We start from the raw sequence: 22,949 nt of genomic DNA on the forward strand, positions 1-22,949 counted from the left end.
ACAGCCTCTTTCAGCTAAGGGAGCCGTGTTGGGCAGAGAATCGGTGTCAGTCTCATACAGGGGTGGGGAAAAGGGGTTCACAGTGGTAGTACAAATAAACGATACAATAATGAGTGAATAGCAACACAAGAATAAACTGTGTTTCACAAACTCACAACTCTGTGCCTCCTTTTGCCCACCCTGGTATTGATGTGACCTTTACTGAGGCCTGTATGATGCCTTGTCTAGACATAACAGTTATACAGACAAGGATCACAGGTTTTATTTTGTCTTATATTTAATTTAATCTATTTTAGTCATGTGTGGGTGCACGTGTGTGTGAGATGGGTGCCCAGTGCTGGCTGAGGTCCAGGCACAGGGACCTGCAGCTGCAGGAGACGCCACGTGGCCCACGAGTGAGAGCCTGTGGAACAGAGGTCCAGGCCACAGTGGGGCCCAGGCAAGTGAGAGGTAGGCAGCAGGCATCGCAAAAGGCCGGGGTCCCATCGCCCCAACGTTCGGGCCTCCCCTATAAATGAAGTCTTTGGCCCCAGGGTCCTTGTTCTTTGACACTTGGTCCTCACTCACTGCATGTAGCCTCATCAGGCTGCTGTCACATAGGCTCGGGAGTCAGAGGGCCATAAGGACACAATGTGGGAGACCGAGGTTTGGCATGAGGGGCTCATGGAAACACAGTCCCACCTGTCTGCGTTCACAGCACAGCAGGGTGCACACCGGGCTCCCCTTGTCCAGGTGCCCCCGTGGCTGCCTTGTCATCATCCCCTTTGCCTGCTACCCGTCTTCTTTCTATCAAGGCTGCAGTGCCCAGCTCTGGAGATGAGGCAGCGGTGGAGCTGTTAGGATCTGCACCTCTTAGGAGCCGAGGAGCCAAGCCGGGCAGTTGCAGTGGCTCCTGTCATCCTCTCTGCAGCCTTCTGAGTGGGGCAGGGGCTTCTTAGTTGCAGTTAAGGAGTTTTTACTCGAGAGGTTAAATAGTGTCCTTGAGCCACCCAGACCCTTGCCTTGCTGCGGGGCGGGGAGGGGGGGGGACTGGGACAGAGACTTGCACCACCCAGGCCTGCTCAGCATCCCCTCCCCCCCAGGGGAGCTCACCTGGGCCAGGTCCGGAGACTGCTGGCCGGTGTCACGTGGGGAGCATCTCCTCCCGCCTGACAGCCAGAAGATAAACAGCTTTGCATTAAATCTCATTTAATGCTGATATTTATAAATTTATTCAGCTGTGTTTACTGAAACGCGAGAATGCCTAATAACGTAACGTGCTTCATCTCACATGTTCCTACTAATGAGAATGCAAGCATTGCTTAATTTTTTTTCAACATTTCATTTGCTTTCCTCTCCCCTCATCTCCTCCTGTTGTTGGCTTGGCTTTTAATCTGTTACCAAATTCTGAAAAGTTTGGCCTTTGGGCATTAGTGAAGAGAGAGCCAAAGCGAGCCTGGAACAGGCACTGGACTCAGCCCTGTCCCCAAGACACTTCGCCACCTGGCATCAGTGCTCAAGGGGTCAGGGTGCTGGCTGACAGGCTGGAGCACGCTGACGTGAGAACAAACGCCTCTTCTATTTTCTGCTGCAGTTTGCAGAGGCTGCATGGTTTGGGTCAGAGTTGCAGCATTTGGGGTTTTAGGGACAGGAAATTTAAGGCAGAGGGCAGGGAATTAGTGTCCTTGGCTTTGGAGAGACAAGAGGGATAGCCAGAATGACCGCGGGAAATGGGCAACACTAGTGGGGTCTTGATGTGGGTGGGTGTGTGCATGTGAATGTATTTGTCTGTATAAGAGATCCATATACTCATAGAGAGAGAGGGAGGGAGAACAAGACGAGAGACTCCACTTTTACTTCAGTTTGATCTATTGTCTATGAGTTTAAGACAAAGGCCTTCCTACCCCTGGCTGTTTATCCCACTAAGGCCACCAGGTGGCCTTCACCTGGCCAGGAGGAGCCCCAAGACCAGGGCAGGGAGGGATGGCAAAAAACTCAGCCGAGCTCCGGAGGGTGTCTAGAAGGCCGTGAGTGAGGGTTAAGGAAGGGAGAGCAGGTGTGGTTGTGCTGGGCTTCCTTGGGTGGGGGGTGGGGGGGTTAAGGGCAGGACTGGGTATCAAGCTACCAGGCCTCAGTGGCCTGAGGGGAAGACACTGTGAGGAAGTCTGGAGTCAGGAGCTAGGGAGGAGGAAGGCTGGAGAGATGCTGACCAGGCAGGGGCAGGACCAGGAGGGCACTGTGGTGGGGCACACACCGTGGAGAGAACAGAGGGATGCTAGCCTGAGAGAGGCCTTGAGAAGGAGACCAGCGCTCTGACCTGGGATGAACCACAGCCTCCTTGGGCCTTGTGACCTAAAGCTCTGGACCTTCTGGTTCAGCTCTGCATGCAAGTTCTGGTCTGGGTGTCCTTTGCTGGGTGGGCAGAGCAAGAAGCCAGCCTGGCACTGGTGGTCACTGCTCTAGAAATGACACTCAGCTTTTCTCTCCTTCCAGAGGCAGGACAAGGCTGTCTTCTCAGGGGCCTGGCATCTTAGAGGGGCCATGCCTTTTTGGCATTATTCAGGAAACTGGGATCCCCATGGAAACCCAGGAGACTGGAGACATTGGAGCAAGGATGGAGGCTCCAGCTGAGCTGAATGTCAGAGGCCCTGGGTGGGGAGGGAGCCAGGGCGAAAAATGAACGATGCCCCAAGTTCCAGTTCTGCCCATCGCAGGACTGGGCCCTGTGCAGAGTTCTCTCCCAGTCTAGGCATCAGCTTCCCTGTCCAATTAGAGGCAGGTTGTTATACGGTGACAACAAAACCTCTCCAACTCTGTCTATGGCCCAGGCAGCCCTAGGCCATGGTGCCCTCACCTGTACTGCCCATACCTGCAGGTTAATCTGGGCAGTGCCAGGAAGGGACAGCTTTCCCCGCCACAGCCAGCAAGTCCTGGTCCCTCTCCCTTGCTTCCGTGAGGGGCAGGGGACAGGTAGGTGGCAGGGATGTCAGGGTCCTGGAGAGCAGAAGCCTATTCGGGGAATTCGAGAAGTGAGTGGAGGAGCTCCAGGCCCAGCCCCTGACATCTTCTCCCCTGAAAGGCAGCCCCTGTCCCCATCCGTGCGCACATGTTTGAGGCCCATCAGGATGCTCAGCCTTGCCCTGCTCCTCTCTCTTCTGCAGCATCAGTGGGAACTTCCTCTGGACATCCCCCTCTCTGGGCCCAGCTCTGCTTGGGGTTCCCCAGGGGAGGAGGGGGGCGGGCACTGGGGCTCATCCCTCTCTTTTGTGCTGTCTCTCCCTCCCACTTCCGCTCCCTGTACTGCTCCTGGTGACCTTTCACCCCTCCCTTGGATGTCCTTCAAAGGCAACTCCTGGGGTTAATAACTTTGGCTGGCAGCCCCACACAAAGCCAGGGCCGGAAACCATTGTCCCCAGGACAATGGTTGTGCAGCCCAATAATGAGGCCTCCGCAGTGTTGTCTGACGTCCTACGTTGCCCGGGAAAAGGAGGAGGGGTGTGGGACTGTCCTGACCCCCAAGACGAATTATCCCCTACACCCATTGTGGGTCCTCCTGAGGAGGCACCAAGACTGCTGCGCCCTCCAGTCAGCCCCATCTCAATGCAGGGTGCATGGACCCAGCGACACCCCGATGTACACCCCACTCTCCAGGTCGTTGTTCTGCTCCCCTGACCCGAGTGGAAGCACCTCACAGTTTAGCAATTAATTGGCTCTGGCAAATCATTAAGGTTGGAGTGCTGCCAGCCTGCCATCTGATGACAGGCATGTGGCGCTTTGCGGAGCCAGGCCTCCCTCTTCCCTTCCTAGCTGTGTGACCTGGGGAAGCTGGGTAACCTCCCTGAGTCTCTGCTTAAAAAGGGGTGGGTGGCAATGCAGACGGGGGCTCTCAGAAGTTACCTACAAGGCGAGTGTCTGTGACCTAGCGGGCAGCCAAGCCCTGGCCACTCTGTGGGTGATGAGGGAGTGGCCCTTCCTCAGCTGTAATTTAACTTCCTTTTATGCCAGCTCCTGCCTGGTGTTTCCAACCAGAATGTAAGCTACTCAGGGACACACTGTGTCACATCCTATTCCTCTGCCCTCTGCCCTCTGCACAGTGCTGGGCACTCAGGATCCCGACGGATCCCGAGGAAGTGGTTGCTGAGGGCCTTCAGCCCTGCCGTCCACTAGAATTACCAGGAGAGGCTTAAAACACCGGGAAAGTTTGACCCAAGTGGTATGGACTGTAGCATTGGGACTGTGTGTTGAGAGAGAGACAGGTGGGAGGATACTGACACGCCGGAGAGGAAACACTGGTCTGCACACTTAGAGTACGTGCCGACTCTCCTTAACGCCGGAGTGCAGCCCTTCTGCAGGGGGAGAAATGGACCGCGATGTAAGACATTGTTGACGTCCTGGGGCACAGTGTTCCTCCTTTTACAGCTGTACTCTAAGGAAATAATTTAGGACTGGGGATAGTGTTCTTTTAAATCAACTTTATTGAGAAATAATACAAATATACTAAAATGCGTCCATGCAAAGCATATAGTTCATGAGTTTTGATAAATAGATACATCGATATACTGACTGCCCCGATGGAGATACAGCATGATCTGTCACCCCGGAGAGACCTGTGAACACGAGGTTTTGAAGTCTCCCCTGCTGTTTTGAGATGCGGCCCAGTTTGACACTCCCGTGTGACAGTGTCAGCTCTGGAACCTCACAGAGCTTGTCACTCGTCCGCATGCACAGCATCACCTGGGGAGCTGGTGAGAGGCTGGCTCAGCCCCCAGGGCGAGCTTGGGACTCTGCATTCCTGACAAGCTCAGCCACACTTTGAGGCTTCAGGTCCCTCATTTGCAGATGGGAGAACTGAGGCTCAGAGCTTGAATGAGGGCAGCTTGCAAGCCCTGGTCCTGAGCTCCTGGCCAAACGACAATTGTACCCCATTGTCCTCCAGTCCTTTTCTTTTTGATCTCCGCCCAAACCCTAGACCCTGTAGGAAGTAGGGGCATATTAGCCTCTGGGCCTCTTTCCCTCAGAGTGCTGTGTCCCCCTTCCCACCCACTCCCACCTGCCTGCACATGAGCCACTTCCCAGGAAAGCCCCCCTTCCTCTGTCTGTTTCTGGCAGGACTGCCCATTCCTATCGACACCTACCTTGCCCGGTACACTCCAGTCCTCACTGTGCATCATCAGTTCAACCTAATGACCAAGTGTGTATTTATTAAACAAGTCCTGAGTGGAGTGGCTCTCACCATCCAGGAGAAAGGTAAACCAGAAGTTGAGATGAAGTTAACCCAGATGGCAACTGCGTGATAGGATGTGAGGGGGGGAGACCCTAGCCCACCCAGCTCGGGCTCCTTGCTTTGCAGATGATGTTGCGGAGGAGCAGCCTCTTCCCGCCTCCGCCCAGCCCCAGTTCCAGCAGCTCCCGTTCCAGGAGCAGGCAGAGCAGACCCCGAGGAGGAGCAGGGGTTTGAGAAGGACTCTGAGAAAATTGTAGAGAGGGAGGAGACAAGGCAGGCGTTGTGGCCCAGAGTGGAGAGGAGACGCTGCTGTGGAAACTGAGCCCCTTTTCACAGAGGAACTGGGAGGAGGTCCCAGAGGCATGGCTGCCCAGATGCAGGCATGACCTCCTGTTCAGACACAGGAGCAATAGGGAGGTTCTCCTCTACCCAGGCCCCTCTGCGCTCCACTCCATGTGTGGGGTTCCACCTCTGGAAGCACCACCAGGGCGTGTGCCTGAGTAGTCTGAGGCTCAGGCTTTGCGAGTGGCAAGCCCTGGAGACTTCTCCATGAGAGAAAGAAGGCGTGCTGTCTGGGGGCCCAGGGACCCGGGGGCCAGTGCAAGGCTGGCAAGGCTGTCGAGCAGAGTCGGTTAGTACTATGGGCTTTAAAGAGAAGAAGATTTCACTTCACACTTGGGAAAAACTGGGTCCTAACACTTCTTTTAGACTGAACCACTGAGGAGGAAGGGTCTTCAGTCCCCAGATGTGAAGAGCTAAGACCAGATGGGGACAGAGTTGTCAGATGTCCTAGCCTCCTGCCCATTCCCTGAGAGTCGACCAAGGGAAGCCAGTCCCCTAACAGCCTCGTGCACATCTATGTCTGAGGTGCAGCCCCAGAGAGACTTCCCCTGTGGCTACCTGGCGTGGCCGTGGTATGGAGCTACAGCAAGAACACAGTGATGGCCAGAGGCGGGAACCCAGATGACAGACAGTATGGGGTTAGGGAGAGGGAGGCAATGGTGGTCCACCAGGATGCCTCTGAGGAATCTTTACATATCTGAAAAAATAGGTCTGGAACTTAAATAGGAGGCTAGTGCTAACACCACAGAAGTGAGAGTTAATATAGTGGAGTGAGGCCTAAGAAGGTCATGAGGCTCAGGATTGCTGTGGGTTGAGTGTCTTGCAGGGATTAGGGAGGACCACATGTGAGTGGAATTTGGCCATGACCAGCCCTGGGAGTCAGCTCAGCCCTGCCCTGCCCTGCCAGCTGTGTGTCCTTGGCACACTAAAGGTGAGTTTCCTCCTTTGCATAATGGTAAGATTGTCTTCGAGATACTTCAGGTTGTGTCCAGCTTCCACACACCAGAATTTAGTGGTTTGGGGGATTCAGTCCCACAGTGGGAATCAGGACTGAGCTGGCTCACCTCAGGGGAATGTCAGGGTCAGTGTTCAGTAGGCCTGGCTGTGGTGATCGTGCAAGGCCCTGAGCGCAGAGCGAGGGTGATAAGGATGACGGGAAGCAGAGAAGAAGAAATTGGATAGTCCTCAGTTCCTTCAGGCAAGCACTGAGGGAGCTTTGCCTGCCCGCCAGCCATCTGCCAGCCAGCGCGGGAACGTCCCCACGGGACCTTGCAGGGGTTGCCTGGCCTGTGTTCCACGAAGCAGGAACAACTGCCGGGTCATTGTGCAGACGTGAGGTGAGGCACACAGCTGTCTTTGGAGTGAAGTCATAAGGAGCTACATTTCTGCAACTGGGTCCTGGCCAGATGAGGGGACAGATTTCAAGTGCCAGCGGAATGGCCCACGGGGCTCCTCTGGCCCGCTCCGTGCCTGACCCTGCTCTCTGTTGGGAGGGCAGAGCCTCTCCCTTGACTGACTCCACGGACAGGGTGAGAAGCAGTGGCTCACAGTTTGGCTCCGGGACCTGGCACACTGCTCTGGGTGTGGGGTTCATCTCTGCAGCTCAGACCTTCACCCTGGAAGGAGCCTGGACCTCAGCATGAGTGCCTTCGTAGGAGGTAATGCCTAGGAGCCCTGGAGGATGATGGGTGCATGTAGTCTTCAAGATGGACCCGCCAGGATGCCAAACACCCCTCCCCCTGGACCCCAAGGCACTCTTTCCCACTAATTCACACTGACCCCAGAATATGTCTCAGCCCTAATCAGTGGTGTTCCCATGTTCAGTGAACCTTGGGCCCTTTCTGCACAAGACGGTTAATCCCAACACTAGCAAATGACTTTGGGTTTACCTATGGGATATGCTTCCTCTGGCAACTGCACAGAATCCCCTGTAAATATCACTTCTGCTGGTGGACAGGACGGGAACAACACAGATCATCCAAAATACCAGGGGTTATCCATTGTCACCACACTGGTGCCAAAGCAAACCCACAAATGGTTCTTTAGAAATTGACTACAAAGTTACTCATGATCACTTTTCTACTTAATTTCCTAAAAGAGCAACTCAAAATCACATGGGGATTCATACACTTTTGGTTGACAGCCAAGAACATTGCATGTAGCAGATACTTATCAAGTACTTTTTAGTGAATGAATGGACGAATAATGAGTGATAGTAAAACTCTACCAATTTTTCTCAACATCACCAATAGTCCGCATTTCTTCCTGAAACCTTAGCGTCACTTGGTAAACCTTGTCAAGTGACAGCCATCCCTCTGTTGACTGCGGCACGCTGGTGATGAGGTTTCCCACAGAAACATGTCCATCCCTGCACGGTGAGCCGCTCACCCTCTCTTTCCTGGAAGCGTGTCTCTCTCAGGGTGGGGCTTTTCGGGAAGGGTCTGCCAACCCCCGACGAGGTGACAGCCGGAGCTGCTCCACGTGTCAACGTATGCAGGCCAGCAGAGGTATGCAGACCAGCCAAGGCCCGAGCGCCGTGGTCATTAGCTTTGTAAACTGACTTTCTGAACAACTGTGTTTCTGTAGCTCTGGCATGCACTCCCTCAACTCTTTTCCAGTACTTTCTCTTTCCTAATTATGTTTGTGTTGACTTATTGTAATATCAGGGTGCAGCTCCCGAGGTGCACTGCAGGGTGAAACAGGAGTGTGTTGTGAGGCTTGGTGTGAAGGAACCACCAGCCAGCACAAGGGCTACTTGCATGGGGGACCACTCAGACCCACCTGGCCAGCGCTGGGCATCTCAGCAAGAGCCACCAGCGTGGGCTCATTTCTGCCCATGGCTTCCAGGAACTCTGAGTGACAGTCTTCTCCCTCTGCTTCCTGCCATCCCTGCCCTTGACCTTGTCTACAAGGACCTCATCCCCTCAGACTGGGAGGAAGCCCAAGTTGGTGAGCAGGAGGGGTGGGGTGGAAGAGAAAGAACACTTTGCTAAGAAGGCACCAGATGCCACAGGATTCCATGTGTCTGAGGTGGAAGGGGTACTAAGGAGCATCTAGTCCAATGTCCTTACTTCAGGAAAGAGCAAACCGGCCTGGGAGAAGGGAGGAGCCCTGTGACAGTAACAGAGCTCACTCCTGAGAAAACCAGGACTGCAATCCAGGTCTGCTTACACCTCATCCTGTGCTGGTCCCCGGGTCCCACGCTGCTCTAGGATGGACATTGGACCTAGTTTGAGGTTTCCCTGGGAACATCAGCAGTGTCTTATGAGACCCTGCACCCTCAAGGTCAGCCAGGCAAACTGCAGAGCTGATGGAATCGGCCTTGGGTTTTGTGGTAAACACCTTTTTATCATCACTTTTTCTAGTCTTTGCATTCTTATGGCACTGGGATGCTTGGTACATCTTAAAATAGTTTCAAAATACTTATCATGTCATTTATCCTAAAAACAATTTGGGGGCAGAGCTATTATCTCCACTTTATAGATGGAAGAACCAAAGCCAAGTCACACAAATAGTAAGTGGCTGGGTGGCACCTGGGTGCCTTTGCCCTTCTCTGTCAGTCACCCAGCCGTTCTCCTCGCTGGTCGGGTACATGAGACTTCCTGTGCAGAAGGAACAACTTCTCAAAGGGGGAAGGGAATAAGGGTTAAAATCTCTTTTGCAACTTAAGACCTACCTTCAATTGGATTTCCAAGGCCTGAAGTAGACCTGCTTCCTTCAGGGAAATTGAAGAGTCAAGGACAGATGGGGACCAGCGGGGCAGAGGGGAGTGGGAGATGGGGTTCGTGTTATGCATGGGTTTGAAGCCAGCCCTGTCCCTTAAAAGCTGTGTGATTTGGGGAAAGATACTTAACCTCTCTGAGCCTCTATTTTCTCATACAAAGATTAGCATGTGGGATGTGTATAGTGGAAAGTGTCTGGGGTCGCTACCTGTGGAGAAAGGAAAGAAAGTGGGATTGGACAGGGGGAGAGGCAGAACCACGCCGTATTGCCCACAGATCTCTGGAGCTGTCCCCAGCTGGGGTGAGGGGTCCAGGGCTTTAAAGCCCTGCATGGACCACTTCTTGGATGCAGGGCTTGACCTTGGGCAAGTTGGCTGTCTGGGAAAGTCCAAGACTTGGGAATCGAGCCCTGCAGTCTGTAAGGGGGACTGGGTGATGAGGACAGTGTCCACCATGGTGCTCTGTAATGTTGTGCTGGGATTAAACGAAGTGATCGAAATACACGCACCACACAGGAACTGGGACAGAGAAGGTGCCCAGTCGACGTCAGGCCCTTCCTCTTCCCACTTCTTGTTCCTGGTTAAGAAACCTCTGTCCGACTTCCAGGTGAACCTACAGGCAACAAATCCCCAGACCTCACTGTGACCTCAGGGGGCCAGGGGGTAGGAACCTCACAGGACACTTGGCCTGGCCAAGCTGCTGCAGGGCATGGAAGGGGTGTGTGTGTCTGTGTGTCTGGGTGTGGTGTGTGGTGTGTGTGTATGTGCTCTCTGTCAAATCACCTGTAAGGACAGGAACCATGTCCACATCTTCATTCTCTTTTCCCAAACAGATCCTTTGCTTAGTGTTGCAGGACACAGTGGAGCTTTGTCAACAAGATTTAAATCTATTTGTGGTTTATTTGCTTTAAAACATGTTATAAGCCCTGGCTGGTGTTGCTCCATGGATTGAGCACTGGCCTGCGAACAAAAGGGTCACCCATTCGATTCCCAGTCAAGGTACTTGCCTGGGTGGCAGGCCAGGTCCCCAGTGGGGGGCTTGTGAGAGGTAACCACACATTGATGTTTCTCTCCCTCTCTTTCTCCTTCCCTTCCCCTCTCCCTAAAAATAAATAAATAAAATCTCAAAACATGCTATAAAACAAATATTCAAATAAAGAGGTTGAAGATGGTAGAAAGAGGACTATAATAACCAACCCCAGTTATTCTAAGACCTCAACACAACCACACGTATGTAAGCACCATGCAAACCTGGGAGCTGAACAAAGTCCCCATGAAGAGGCTTCCGAAAGTCCTCACACAGCTGTGAACCATGAACCATGGGGACGACATTATTGTAGTGTGTGGAGGGAGATGAGACAGGTGCAGTAGTAGTCGCAGCCACCTTGTGCCAGGGCTGATACACTGGGTTTTCCTTAATCTTGAGAACTACACCTGGTGGGCACTGTTCCTATCTACCTTACACAGATCAGGAACTCTCGGCCCAGGGCAGTCAAGCCACAAGACCAAGCTGACCCAGCTCACAAATGGCAGAACGGAGTCCCACACTCGGTGTCTGTCTCAGGACATCACTGCGCTCCAATGCCTTGCTCTGTTGCCAGAGGTCCCACCTTTCAGAGAAAAGAAGGTGAATCTGGGCATCCTGTGGAAAAAGAAGCAGGACTGTGAAAAACTACAATGGCCTGCCAGCCCACAAAAGGACTGCGGGGGATGGCGACCCCCTCCCAAGTGGGAGTGTGGGATTGGGGGCAGAGGAGAAGGCTCAGACTGGAAGTAGTTTAGGAGCTGAAATGAGTTTGTGAAGGAGCTTGCGCGTCTTCTTCCCCGGAGACCACTACAAATAGGCCACGGCAACCATCGGTGGCAATAATCAGTGGTTCGCTGCTCATCAGAAACCAGGGTGGGCTGATGAAACACCGGCAGGGTCAGCCCGCTGGCCCACTTCCGGACGGCCCACTCTGCCAGCACAGGTTTGGAGTCCAGGGTGGGGCGCCGGCTGGTGAGTGAGTCATCTTAAATGCTGTCCCGCCTCTTACATAACACCGAAGAGCCACCATTTATTTATTTTTAAGGTATAATTTACATACAACATTCTATTCGTTTCAGGTGTGCAACAGAATGATTTGGTATTTGTATATGCATATTGCAAAATGATCACAATCCATCTAGCTAACATTTGACCATACATACTTACAAAAATGGTTTTCTTATGATGACAAATTTTAAAATCTACTCCCTTACGAATACAGTATTATGAACTGTAATCACCGTGCTGTACACTATATTACCATGACCTAGTATTTTACAGCTGGGAGCTTGTACCTTTTCACCTCCTCTACCCATTTTGCCCTCCCTCACCCACCACCCCCACCCCTGCTTCTGGCAAGCACCGATCTCTTCTTTGTCTCTATGAGCTCATTTTCCCCTAAGGTGCCACATGTCAGTGAGATCACGCAGGACTTGCCTTTCTCTGCCTCACTTAGTGCAGTACCTCAAACTCTACCTGTGCTGCTACGCGTAACAGGACTTCTTTATTACGGCTGAGCATATTCCACTGTGTATATGTACCACACCCATCACTTTGTAACTTGTTAGAGCCCTCAACACACATGTGCCACACACCGTACCCCCCCCACACCATGTGACGGCACATGTGCCACACACCGTGTCCAGCAGGGGCTGCAGGGCTGTCTCCCTTGGTGTCCCAGGTATCAGAAATCTGCAATGTGACTGACAGGTGTGCTCTGCCAGAGTAGCATCCTTCCTCTCAGCCCCCATCCTGACTCTTTTACCTGGAGGTGCCTGCTCTTTGCTGCTTACTTTCGCCAACTTCTGACTCCAGATCCATTACTTGTCTCTCTGCTGTAGCCTGTCACCCCTCCAACAGGCCCCGCGATGGTTTATCTCTAGGGATCACTTTGAGTTCCCTCTGTATGTGAGCCTTACTCACCATTTGGGCTCTACTCTGGACTCCCCGTAAAGCTCCTCAGACAGGGAGCCCAGACGTGTGCATGTCAGCCCCCAGGACTGGGAGGGCCAGGAGGTGCGGGGGCTTAGAAGGAAAAGGCTGTCTGTCAGCAACACCCATAACTCAGCTGCCCTGCCCATCCTCTGCCACGTACTTGAGTCTTCTCATCTATGAAGCGGGCCACTCGTTTCTGCCTTCAAAGTTGTCAGGCAGTGTTTGCAGAGGTCGCGGTGCTGTGGTGGTCGTGAGACTAAGACTGTTGAGGGCTGCGTGAGAAAGAGCAATGGTGCGAGAGGGGAAGCCAGCTCTAGAGGAAGACAGCACACTGGGGACCCAGGCACAGGGGACACCCTCAAGGGCTGGAGACAGTTCTGGGAGGTGTCACTGTTGCTGCTGCTGCCACAGGTTTGCCTGAACTGCATTTGTCTCAGACCCCAGGACTGTTCTGCTGGGAGTTGATTCCAGGCCAAATGTTTGGGAGCTTGATGTGGATCCCAGAGCAAAACCTGACATTACCAGCACTCTTTGAAATTTAGGTGGTCTTACCTCCAACTGATCGTCTCCATGATTACAAGTTTGCTTCCAACTTCTCGGAAGGATGCAAGTTACAAAGCAGCTAGGGAGTCTGGACTTTTTGCATAGAAACAATATAATAAATCCTTAGAATTCCCACATCAACTGTGCAGAGTGCAGCTCAGATCCTGCACATTGACAATGAAGTGAGCCCTCCTATCACATTGCGCTGTGTTCATAATTAATTGCCCAATCCATCTCAAAGTTGAATAGACTGTTTGCATTTACTCTGAAAGCTGACCTCTTGAAGAAGTGGAATTGCCTGGGGGAAGCTAAATGGTAGGCTTTTGCGGGGACCCTGATGTTCAAGGACTTGAAGACATCTAATCCCACTCTCCTTCTCACTGACTCAGATAGACCCCTTGCATCCATCAGTCACGATTAAGGTAACTTTTGGCTCACTAGCAACATGACTAAGGGAGAACGGGGAGAGGGAGGGAGGCTTGATGGTAGAAGAGGAAACAACAGCTGATTCAAAAACCGAAATGGCTTAGGGTCTTCTGTACTGGATCCTGAAGGAGAGAGGCAGGGAGCCGAGGACGGCATGACAGTCGGGGAGCAGTGGAGAAGAGTGGGAGTGGGACACTGAGGTGCTGTCCACACAGGACACCCTGGCTGGATGGGTCAGCGGTGGGCAGGGGGCAGCTGGGGGAGGGAAAGCAATGTCTGTACAATCCGGTGTTTCTAATTTGAGATGAGTGAGGCTCACATGATGGTGGTGGTGGAAGTGGGCTGTTCTCTTTATATTATTATTAGGGGGTATCACCCATTTTACATCAATTGATAAATTCATTTTGTTCCTGCACATGTTAATTGAGCTCCCGATTTCTCTAGTTCTCAGGTTACAGTGAAGAGTAGCTTGTAGTCTGGGAAGGAGACAAACACAAGTCACGTAAACACACAAATGCATGTAAATCTGCATCAGAGACAGACACGGTGAAATGAGGTCTAAATGGAAGGGTCTGACCTGGAGGACTCTGCAGCGAGCCTTCTCGGAGGAAATGAGGCTGCAATGGAGATCTGAATTACAGGAGCCACGTGAGTTGAGAGCTGAGAGGAAGCCAGTGGGGCAGGTGGGCTGCAGGCGCAGAGGCTGTGTGGTGGGAGGGAGCCTGGTGGGAATGGGGCTCCCAGAGGTCAGAGCTGCTGGAATGAGGCAGGAGCGAAGAAGAAGCGTGGGGCAGGCGAGGCTCAGCAGGGCGGCCCATTCGAGAGTTACAAACGAGGAAGTTGAAGCTCAGAGAAGTAAGTGGTTCAAACATTATCAGACAAATCAAAAGAATGCCCCTGGCTGTCAGGCCTTGCTGGGAAAGCCTGTGCTCCCTGTTGGTGTTTTTTTGTATATTAGGGACTTTGTTCAATGTGAGTGCTGGGTGAAGACCATCGTATTACAGCTCATTAAAACATTAGCAATATTACGTGTTGCTAATGAAGCATCTAGAATACACACACAACACCATGATTTGTCTTATACTAATATGAACATTAATTAAATATGTACATAATAACCAGTCACTCCTTGTTTAATTATCAAGCATATGTTTCTGGAGTCTTGCTGGTTAGTGACACCACACTAGCAAGAAGGAGTAGCGCTCTGTTAAGTCGAGAAGCACACCTGCCGCAGGTGGGCAGGTTGTCCTGGTCGTTGCCTGCGACGCTGTGCTGGGTGGCGCCCTCGCAGGCTCCACATCCCCGCACAGCTCACAGGTTCTAGGACCACATCTCTAAACGGAGGTTAGATGACTCAAACAATAACCTGAAGAATCTTCCAGAACCAAATTTAATGCATTCACACACTTGTCTAACAAGTTTTCTTAAAGCAAGGCCTCCCTGTAATATGTCCCAAGTGGTTTATTGAACCACGTTTGGGGGCTGACCTTGACCATTGTAACAACACTGTCCCTGTCTTCCTGTGAGAAGGTGGCAAGTGCACAGATTGTAGGTCTACTCGTGTCTACTTGTTTTTTCGTTTTTAACCTGGTAGCAACTGTACACGGTCTCCATCTGATACTACATATGAATAGAGCCCCGCTGGGGCCCCCTGTACTAGGCTGGATGGTTTCCTGGGAGCGCTGACACAGGACGATGGAAGCTAGATGGCTGACCTTCAAGCTCTCCTGTCCAGCACCGTGCAGCATCCGTAATGAACTTCCCCCTCCCCGGCAGGACGTGCCTTGTGCTAAAAGCCACCTCTCACACAGGCGGCGATGTCCTGCTCTGGTTTGTGGGGCTGCCTCTCCCTGCACTGTCCTGGCTTCTTACATCATGACCTTCAAGCTCATCATCTGTGTCCTTGTGTTTCTGCCTGGGTGCTTTGGCTCACTACTCAAGCCCATCTCATACCTTTCAACTTCCACTTTCTCTTGTTGACATTTCATCTTTTCCCTTGGACAAGGGGAAGTCCTTGATTGTTTACAACATGAGTATCTCGTTCTTTCTTACAGGCAGAGTCAGTGTAGACATGACAAGGATCCTCAATGAGGTGGAGGTCTAGATGATGGAGAAAGAGCTTGGAAAGCAAGCAGACCTGGGTTCGAATCCTGGCTTCACCAATCGAAGTTATGTATAACTTGGCAAGTTATTTCACCTCCCTGGGCCTCAGGTCCCTTAACTATAAAAGGATGAGGAAAGTCCCAATCACACATGGTTGCACTGAGGATTTAGTGAGTTGAGTACACAAATCGTCTGGCACATAGTAGGTGATAACTCTTGATGATTCTCATTTTATTACAAAGGTTGTAGAATATAACAAGAAAATCTTGAGGGTAAGCCTAAGAGATCAGCAGAATTTTGTCAAGTTCAAGGAACAAGTGCACATTCAGGAGCAAGATAGTCTTCAAACATAAGAAGTCAGGCAGATACTGAACAGATTTAGCCACCTGAGGAAGGGTAAGAGACAGTATTCAGGTGAGCTGGAAGGCAAACCCAGCCCCCATTCGTTGGTCACAGGCTGCCTGGCCCCACAGTGAGGGCAGTGGTCTTTTAAGAACCTGGGCGAAGGGAGACAGGGACATACTTTCCTAGTTAAGCAAGTCCTCTGACTCCTTCTCTGACACCATTCAGTACCCTCAAAAGTCCCCTCTCCTGACCTGATTGGTCAGGTTCTTCCAACCCAAGACTGTTTTGTATGTCACTCAGTTTCCCTATTAACTGTTCTTATTTCAACCAAGGTAAGTTCGAGTCTATGTCACTTTGACGAATACAACGCCGGCAGTGACCAAGTAACTTTTTGTTTCTAAGACTGAACTTCCACTTGGCTCATCAATAGTGTTGGTCTCAGCAGGTTCCAAGTTTCATGCTATAAAACTGTGATGGTTTTATTGACCAATTATCATAGGTTAATAATGATTATTTTTATGGAAGTTGGCGGGTCACTCTCTGGACAGCAGCTAGAACAATGTCATCTCAGCCTTAATCATAGATCATAAAATGTTAGAGCTGGAAGGGTCTCAGAAGTCATGTGGCCCAACCCCCTCACTTAATAAAAGAAAGAACTGGGGCTTAGAGAAATTAAACTCTGGGTTAGAAAGGCCAACAGAGTAGAGAGACACAGGAGCCCCAGGAGGGCAGGCATTTCTCCTAGAAGATTCAGTAAGAGTCTCTGGTCTCTTTCTTGTAACCACAGAACATAGGTCTTCTGAATGCTAAGTGCAACGATGATGTGGCAATCTGATTTGTGAGGCCAGTATATGAGGAACTGGATGTTTTAAAGGCTAGATGACCTCTGAGGTTTTGATTAACTCTGATATTCTGGGGTATTATTTTGTATGGAATGCACGGTATGGCACACGTACTAATTTACTTATTTGCTTACATTCTTTCTCCTGTAAAGAAGAGTCTCAAAGGCAGGACTGTGTTCCTCATTTTTGCTTCTCCACAGCCCTACTGATTGTGTGTGCTCAGTGAAAGATATGCTGGATGAACGGATGGGTGAGGGTGTACTGAGAGGGTGTGACAGTGTGACAAGGAGTAGCCAGGCTCTTGACGTGGAGGGCACAGTGAGTTTGAGAGCAGAGTAGACGCTCATTTAGTTGACAAGACTTGAGAAGAGACCAGAGATTCATGGGGTGGGAGAGGACTAGTTTAGAATTGAAATCAGGAGAGCTTCAGTCTGAGGCTTTCCTGTAAAAAGAAAGAAACATGCTGCAAACGGCAGTGCAGCTTCTTGGTTCAAGAAGAAAGTCTGTAAGGACTGGAGATGGGACAGGGACCACCTCGACTGGGTAAATGTTCAGAGATGAGGACAAGGCTGAATCAACAGACTGTCTGAGGCCCTGCTGCCAGCTCTCAACAGCCCTGGCACCACTCAGGATCCTGGGCCCGGCTCTCCTGACCATCCTGCGGCAGAGTCGCTCTCCGCTGGGAAGAGATGAGCAGAGGAATCTGAAGTCCACACGTCCCAGGAAAAGGAAGAGAAATGTGGAAATACAGTTCCATTTGGCCCACACCTCAGTGGACTCCTTTCTCACCAGCCCTTGTGTGAGGCTCAAAGCCCATCCCCCCAGCCACTGCCCACCTCTGCCATCTGGAGATGCTGTACTCACCTGGATTCTACTGCATCTGGGCCAGAGGACCCTGGCGGCTGGCACTCCCTCTGCTTGGCAGTCTCTGTTCCTAAAGGGGATGGTGGGCTGATGGGTTGCCTAAAACTTACTGGATCCTTCTCAAGGTTGTTGATCTGAGCAATCTTAATCATCCAAATGAGTTTGCAGCTGTTCTCATCAGGAACACAAATTCAGCGCTGTCCTTGAACTGTTGGTTTCCACACAGGGTGCTGGAGAGAGGGGCTTTATCCCCTGGGAGAAAACAGAAAATGAAATCTTCTCCCCAGCCAGGGAGAGGAGACACACCCCGAGGGGCCCAGAGAAGAGGGGAAGGGCCTCTGGGCGCTGCTGACAGGGTTTCCATCCGAGAGCATCCCTGAACTCCTCCTTCCCCGCATGCCTCCTTCCGTCTCCTCCCCTCTGACCCTTCCTTCTGACTTCTTTCTTCTTTTCTTCTCCTTTTCCTCCTTCTTTCTTCCCTTTAACAAACATTTATTGAGCACTTACTAAGTACGAGGCGTTAAGTCAGGGGAAGTGTGGAGGGAGGAGATACCAAAGTTGACAGACCGGCTTCTCTTTGGAAGGAAATTGCAGAGAGATAGCAAAACTGCAAACAGATGTACCTGTCCAAACCCCACCAGAAAAGTGTCACAGGCAGGTCCACGCAGAGTGGGGTGTTTCCTTAGAAGACACCGTGTAAACGCAGCTAGGGATCAGCGATGCTGTCGTGCAGGGCATGTAAACTGGTACTCAAGGTGTCTGTGTCGAAGGTGAATAGACTGAAGGTGATTTCTCCCTGGATTTTCATACCCAGATGGGGTCTTTCCCTCTCTGAGGTTCACAGCTTCACCTGCTCCCTGATAGTGTCTGTGAAGCTCTGTGAGTGCCTCTCCTCTCCTCCAGGCAGGCGGCCTCTGTCACAGGGAACTGGGGCTCACCTCAGAGGTTTAACATGCAATCAGACAGCGACATGCACTCCTACAGGAAACATAGACAAGATGTTATATATTTTAAAAAGAACTTTAAATGGTAGCCATTTTGTGTTAGCAAAGTCCGGTTCAGTTTAGAGAAGGGGATAAAAATACCTCATGTAGTCCCATTTGTTTATTTTTCTTGTGTTTCCCTTGGCTGAGGAGATATATCAGAAAAAAATATTGCTATGAGCAATGCCTGCCATTTTATTGCCTATGTTTTCTTCTAGGACATTTATGGTTTCAGGTCTAACATTTAAGTGTTTAATCCATTTTGAATTTATTCTTGTATATGGCATAAGAAAGTGGTCCAGTTTCATTCTTCTGCACATATCTAAGTTTGCCAACATCATTTATTGAATAAACTAGTTTTAGCCTATTTTATATGCTGTCTTCCTCTGTCAAACATTATTGACAGTAAAGGTGTGGGTTTATTCCTGGGCTCTCTATTCTGTTCCATTGAACTATATGTCTGTTTTTATGCCAATACCATGCTCTTTTGATTACTGTGGCCTTACAGTATAGTTTGATATTAAGGAGTGTGATTCCTCCAACTTTATCCTTCTTTCTCAAGACCCTGTTACCATTTGGGGCCTTTTGTGGTTCTGTATAAATTTTTGAAATATTTGTTCTAGTTCTATGAAATATGTCATTGGTATCTTGATAGGAATTGTGTTGAATCTATAAATTGCTTAGGGTAGTATTGACATTTTAATGAATGTTAATTCTTCCAATCCACGAACATGGTATGTACTTCCAATTATTTATATCTTCTTCAGTTTCTTTCTTCAGTGTCTTATAATTTTTCAAGTATAGGGCTTCTACAACCTTGGTTAGATTTATTCCTAGGTATTTCACTCTTTTTGAAGCAATTGTAAATGGGATTGTTTTCTTAATTTCTCTTTCTGATAGTCCATTATTGGCATATGAAAATGCAACTGATTTCTGGGTATTAATTTTGTATCCTGCCAATTTACTGAATTCATGTATTAGTTCTGGTAGTTTCTTCATGGAGTCTCTGGGGTTCTCTTTATGCAGTGTCATGTCATCTGCAAATAGTGACAGTTTTACTTCTTCTTTTCCAGTTTGGGTGCACAGTTTCCAGAGGGGAACGGCGCCATTTGGGAGCAATGAGAATTGGTCTTCCACCAGCCGGTCAGTCTTGGAGCACTTCATGGAGGAAAGCCAGTGTCAGAGACTGAAGGAGCCAGCTGGGCAGGGGTCTGGGGGCGGGGAGTGTGGTGGAGTACGCAGAGCTCACCACACCTGAGCTTCTGGAGGGAAGAGACATGTGACAGAGGCTCCGCATCCCAACCACCATGTGAGGCCCAGCACACGTGTGAACGAACCATGGACCAGTGTGTGGGAGACAGTGGACGGCTGGGCAAGACAGTAGAGGAGGCTGAGGTAAGGATGACTGAAAGGGCCGAGAAGATGGGCTGGCGTGGAGCAGGGTCTGTCCTCCCCTAGGTCACTAAGCTGGAAGGTGCTGAATGAGGAGAAGGTGGTCCCAGGCTGTCATAGTCAATGCCCATCAGGACTGTGGGCAGGGATATAGTTCAAAGGATGGCCCAGGAGCAGAGTCCAGAAGCAGCTCTGGTAGCATCCTGTGACCTTGGACAGGTCACCTGACCTTCCCAACCTTGCTCAACATCCTGCCACTGTAGGGGGCGCCTCTGATTGCTGTCTGGTGCCCTAGAAACCCAAGGTCCTGAGGTCTGAGCAGAGCGGGGTGGACAGTTTGGAGGTAAGAAGGAGAGGCAAGGACATAAACTAGGCACTAGTACTGGGACAACTGAGAAAGGCATGAGAAGCTACAAGGTTTGGCAACTGATTTATTATTTGGGAGTCAAGACAAAAATAAGGGGGAGAAACAGTAGTCATTATCGGGAGCTTAACATGTACCTATGGCTACATATACATTGTCTACCTTGTAAGAGGGGCATTGTTATTATTATTATTATTATCCCACTTTATAAATGGGGAAGCTGAGGCTTGAAGAGGTAACATGACTGTTCCAGGTTAACACTTTATAAGTGATACAGCTGGAATTTGAAAACTTGGTGCTTCTACGCACGCCAGGGCTTTCAACCCTGCCTCACACCAAATCACGAAGAAACCCTCACCTGGGTCTTCAGCGGTGTGGTGCAGGTTCTCCAGGAGGGGCTGGCTGGGAGGCACCTGCTGTCCTCAGGTTCAGACCTGTGGTCAGTGACCATGTGCACAGTGGGCTAGAGAGCGGGACGGGAGGAAGGAGGGCTGGGAAATCTGCCACCAGACCAAAGGAGAATCAGAGGCCTCTCATTTGTGAAGTGCTTTTCAGCTTTGGCCTTAATTGACTCTCACAACAGCCCTGGGAGTTAAGCTTGAAATTTCTCAATCCTACCTTCCAGCTGGGGAAGCTGAGGCCTGGGGAGGAGAAAAGCATTGCCCCGTGTCATCCCACTGGTAAATGGCAGGAGAGTGGAACCTGGTTCTCTTTCCCTGGGCTCTCGTCAAGGCTGGGCATGAGGCATGTCCAGGGGTTGCCCCCTTCTTGGGGTCAGAGGGCAGGAGAGCAGAGCAGGAGTGGCTGGATCCCCAAGAGCTGAAGTGACAGAGGCCTCTTCTTCAAAGCCCCAAGCAGGGTAGGGGCCTGGGGGCTGAGGGTCTGCCTGAGAGTGGCTTAGCCTGAAGCCAGAGCTGGAGGGCAACACCAGTGGCACAGAGCCTCTGCAGAAGGGATGCCCTGTGGGGCCCCTGCTCCAGATCCCAGAGGGTGAGCAGGAGGCGGGGCGAGCACTGAAGAGCAGCCCTCTCTAAACCATCCCATGCCCTAGGCATCAGGAGGCCCTTGGTCAGTGGAAGCAATGCCAACAGGCAGGTGCCCAGTCCTGAGCTACAGTGGAGGGAACAGGATCTTTGGAGACCTTGTTGAGGGTTCAAACCCTGGCTTTGCCACTCCTGACTTGGCGATTTTGTGTCTTGGTTGCCCTGTCTGTGACATGGAATAGCATCTTCCTTACAGTCATAAAGTGTGAATGAGTAAATACATACTCGTGATACTGAATACATTTCATTCGTTTCACAGTTCCACTGTGTGCTAGTGCTGTGTTAGGTGCTGGGATGGGACAGTTCTGGGACACAGCCAGAGAAGACTCACTTCCCTTCTGCCACCTGGAAGGTACCTGAATCTCCCCTGGAGTGTGGGCTCTGTCCCAGCATGCAGGGAGGAGGGGAGAATGGGAGGGGAAGCCAAACTTCAGCCTTGCTCTGAGCCCACAGTTTGTAAGCCAAGCAGGAGCCAGAGGTCAGGGACAGAGCTGGGGGCTGGGATGAAGTGGAGGGTGGGCACCTCCATGGTCCTCCCGTCAGGCTCCCGGCACTTCAGAAACCCGGAGAGCTTGACTATGATGACCTCACCGGTGTTCAAAGCTCCCCCAGGAGGCCACAGGCAAAGCAGAAAGCACTGGAGTGTGTGAGCGCTGACAGCTGCAGGAGCAGAGAGCCTGGCCAGGGATCACAGGCTGCGGGGGTGGCCAGGCTGTGCACAGATTCAAGGTCCCGCCTGGGTCCCCAGGCCAAGTTCACTTACCACAGACATTCATGGGGGGGTTCCCCTTCCTCATCAACAGTCTTCACTCTGCATTCGATGCTTTTCCTTTCGAGTTACCTTTTCCAACCTGCCCAGGCCCGGAAACAAATATCATTGCCACTTTCTAGATTAGGATGTGAGCACAGAGGAGTACTAAGTGGCTTTCCGAAGGCCTCACAGACTGTCATTGTTGCTGAGATGTGGTCCCCCCCATCTTCATCGCACACGCATACACAGGTGCTCACACACTCACGTGAGTGCCTTGAGACTGCCCCTCTAACCTGGCTAACACAGTGGAGCAGACAACCCCACTGGACCCCCTGCACCGGTTCACCTGGCGTAGGCAGCAGGGACAGGGTTGAAAGGAGGAGGATGAGGAGCCCCACCCAGGGTTCAGGTTCCTGGCAGCTCGGGGCACAGAAGGTGGCAGAGGACGTGACGCTTCTGTCCACCAGCTTTTTCTGGTCTGACTCTTTACTGATGTCTCTCTCTTTTCTGTTCACACCTTTGAATCCATTCTCTCCTCTTCCTGCGTCTCTCCTGCTTCTTGGCTCCCCCCTGTTGCCCTTTTCTGTTTTCTTTTCCTCTTTTCCCTTGGTCTCTCTCCCTTCTCTCCTCTCTCTTCCTCTCCCTGCTCCCTCTGGACGTCCTTACTCCTCCCTTTCTTACCCTCCCTCCTCCTCTTTGTCTCTTTTATCTCCTTCCCTCCTTTTCTGTTTGTTTTTCTCTCCTGGTGCCCCTCCCTGCCGGGTCCTCTGTGTGTGCCCCCAGCCTCCCTTCTCCTTCTTCCCCTCCCCTCAGCTCTTGCTCTTGGTGATTTATTACTTGCCCTGCTGCTTCTGACAAACTATTTGTAGGAAAATGAGATTTGGTCCACGCTGGATGGCTCCTCTGGGAGGCAGCGTGGGGGTCGGTGTCGGAGCCCCAGAGCGGCCCCCACCAGAGCCCCCGGCGCTCGCTCACAGAGCTCTTTAAGATAAATGAGCAAAATTAAGAGACTCACTGGGGGAAGAAAACGTTGGATGGCAGCGAGTGAGAACGGGTGGTGCCTGG

At 51.3% G+C, this 22,949-nt stretch overlaps 1 long non-coding RNA gene across 1 annotated transcript; it reads left to right on the forward strand.

Moving 5' to 3' along the window:
- The first annotated feature begins 1,515 nt into the window (after positions 1-1,515).
- LOC118982720 (uncharacterized) lies at positions 1,516-6,469 on the forward strand. Its single transcript, XR_005065589.1, has 3 exons — positions 1,516-1,596; positions 5,912-6,070; positions 6,372-6,469. It is a non-coding gene; the product is annotated as an uncharacterized LOC118982720 (long non-coding RNA).
- Positions 6,470-22,949: the final 16,480 nt, after the last annotated feature.

The sequence above is a fragment of the Sturnira hondurensis genome, unplaced genomic scaffold, assembly GCF_014824575.4.
Source record: "Sturnira hondurensis isolate 20B ecotype Veracruz unplaced genomic scaffold, ASM1482457v3 Scaffold0002039, whole genome shotgun sequence".
Classification (NCBI taxonomy): Eukaryota; Metazoa; Chordata; class Mammalia; order Chiroptera; family Phyllostomidae; genus Sturnira; species Sturnira hondurensis.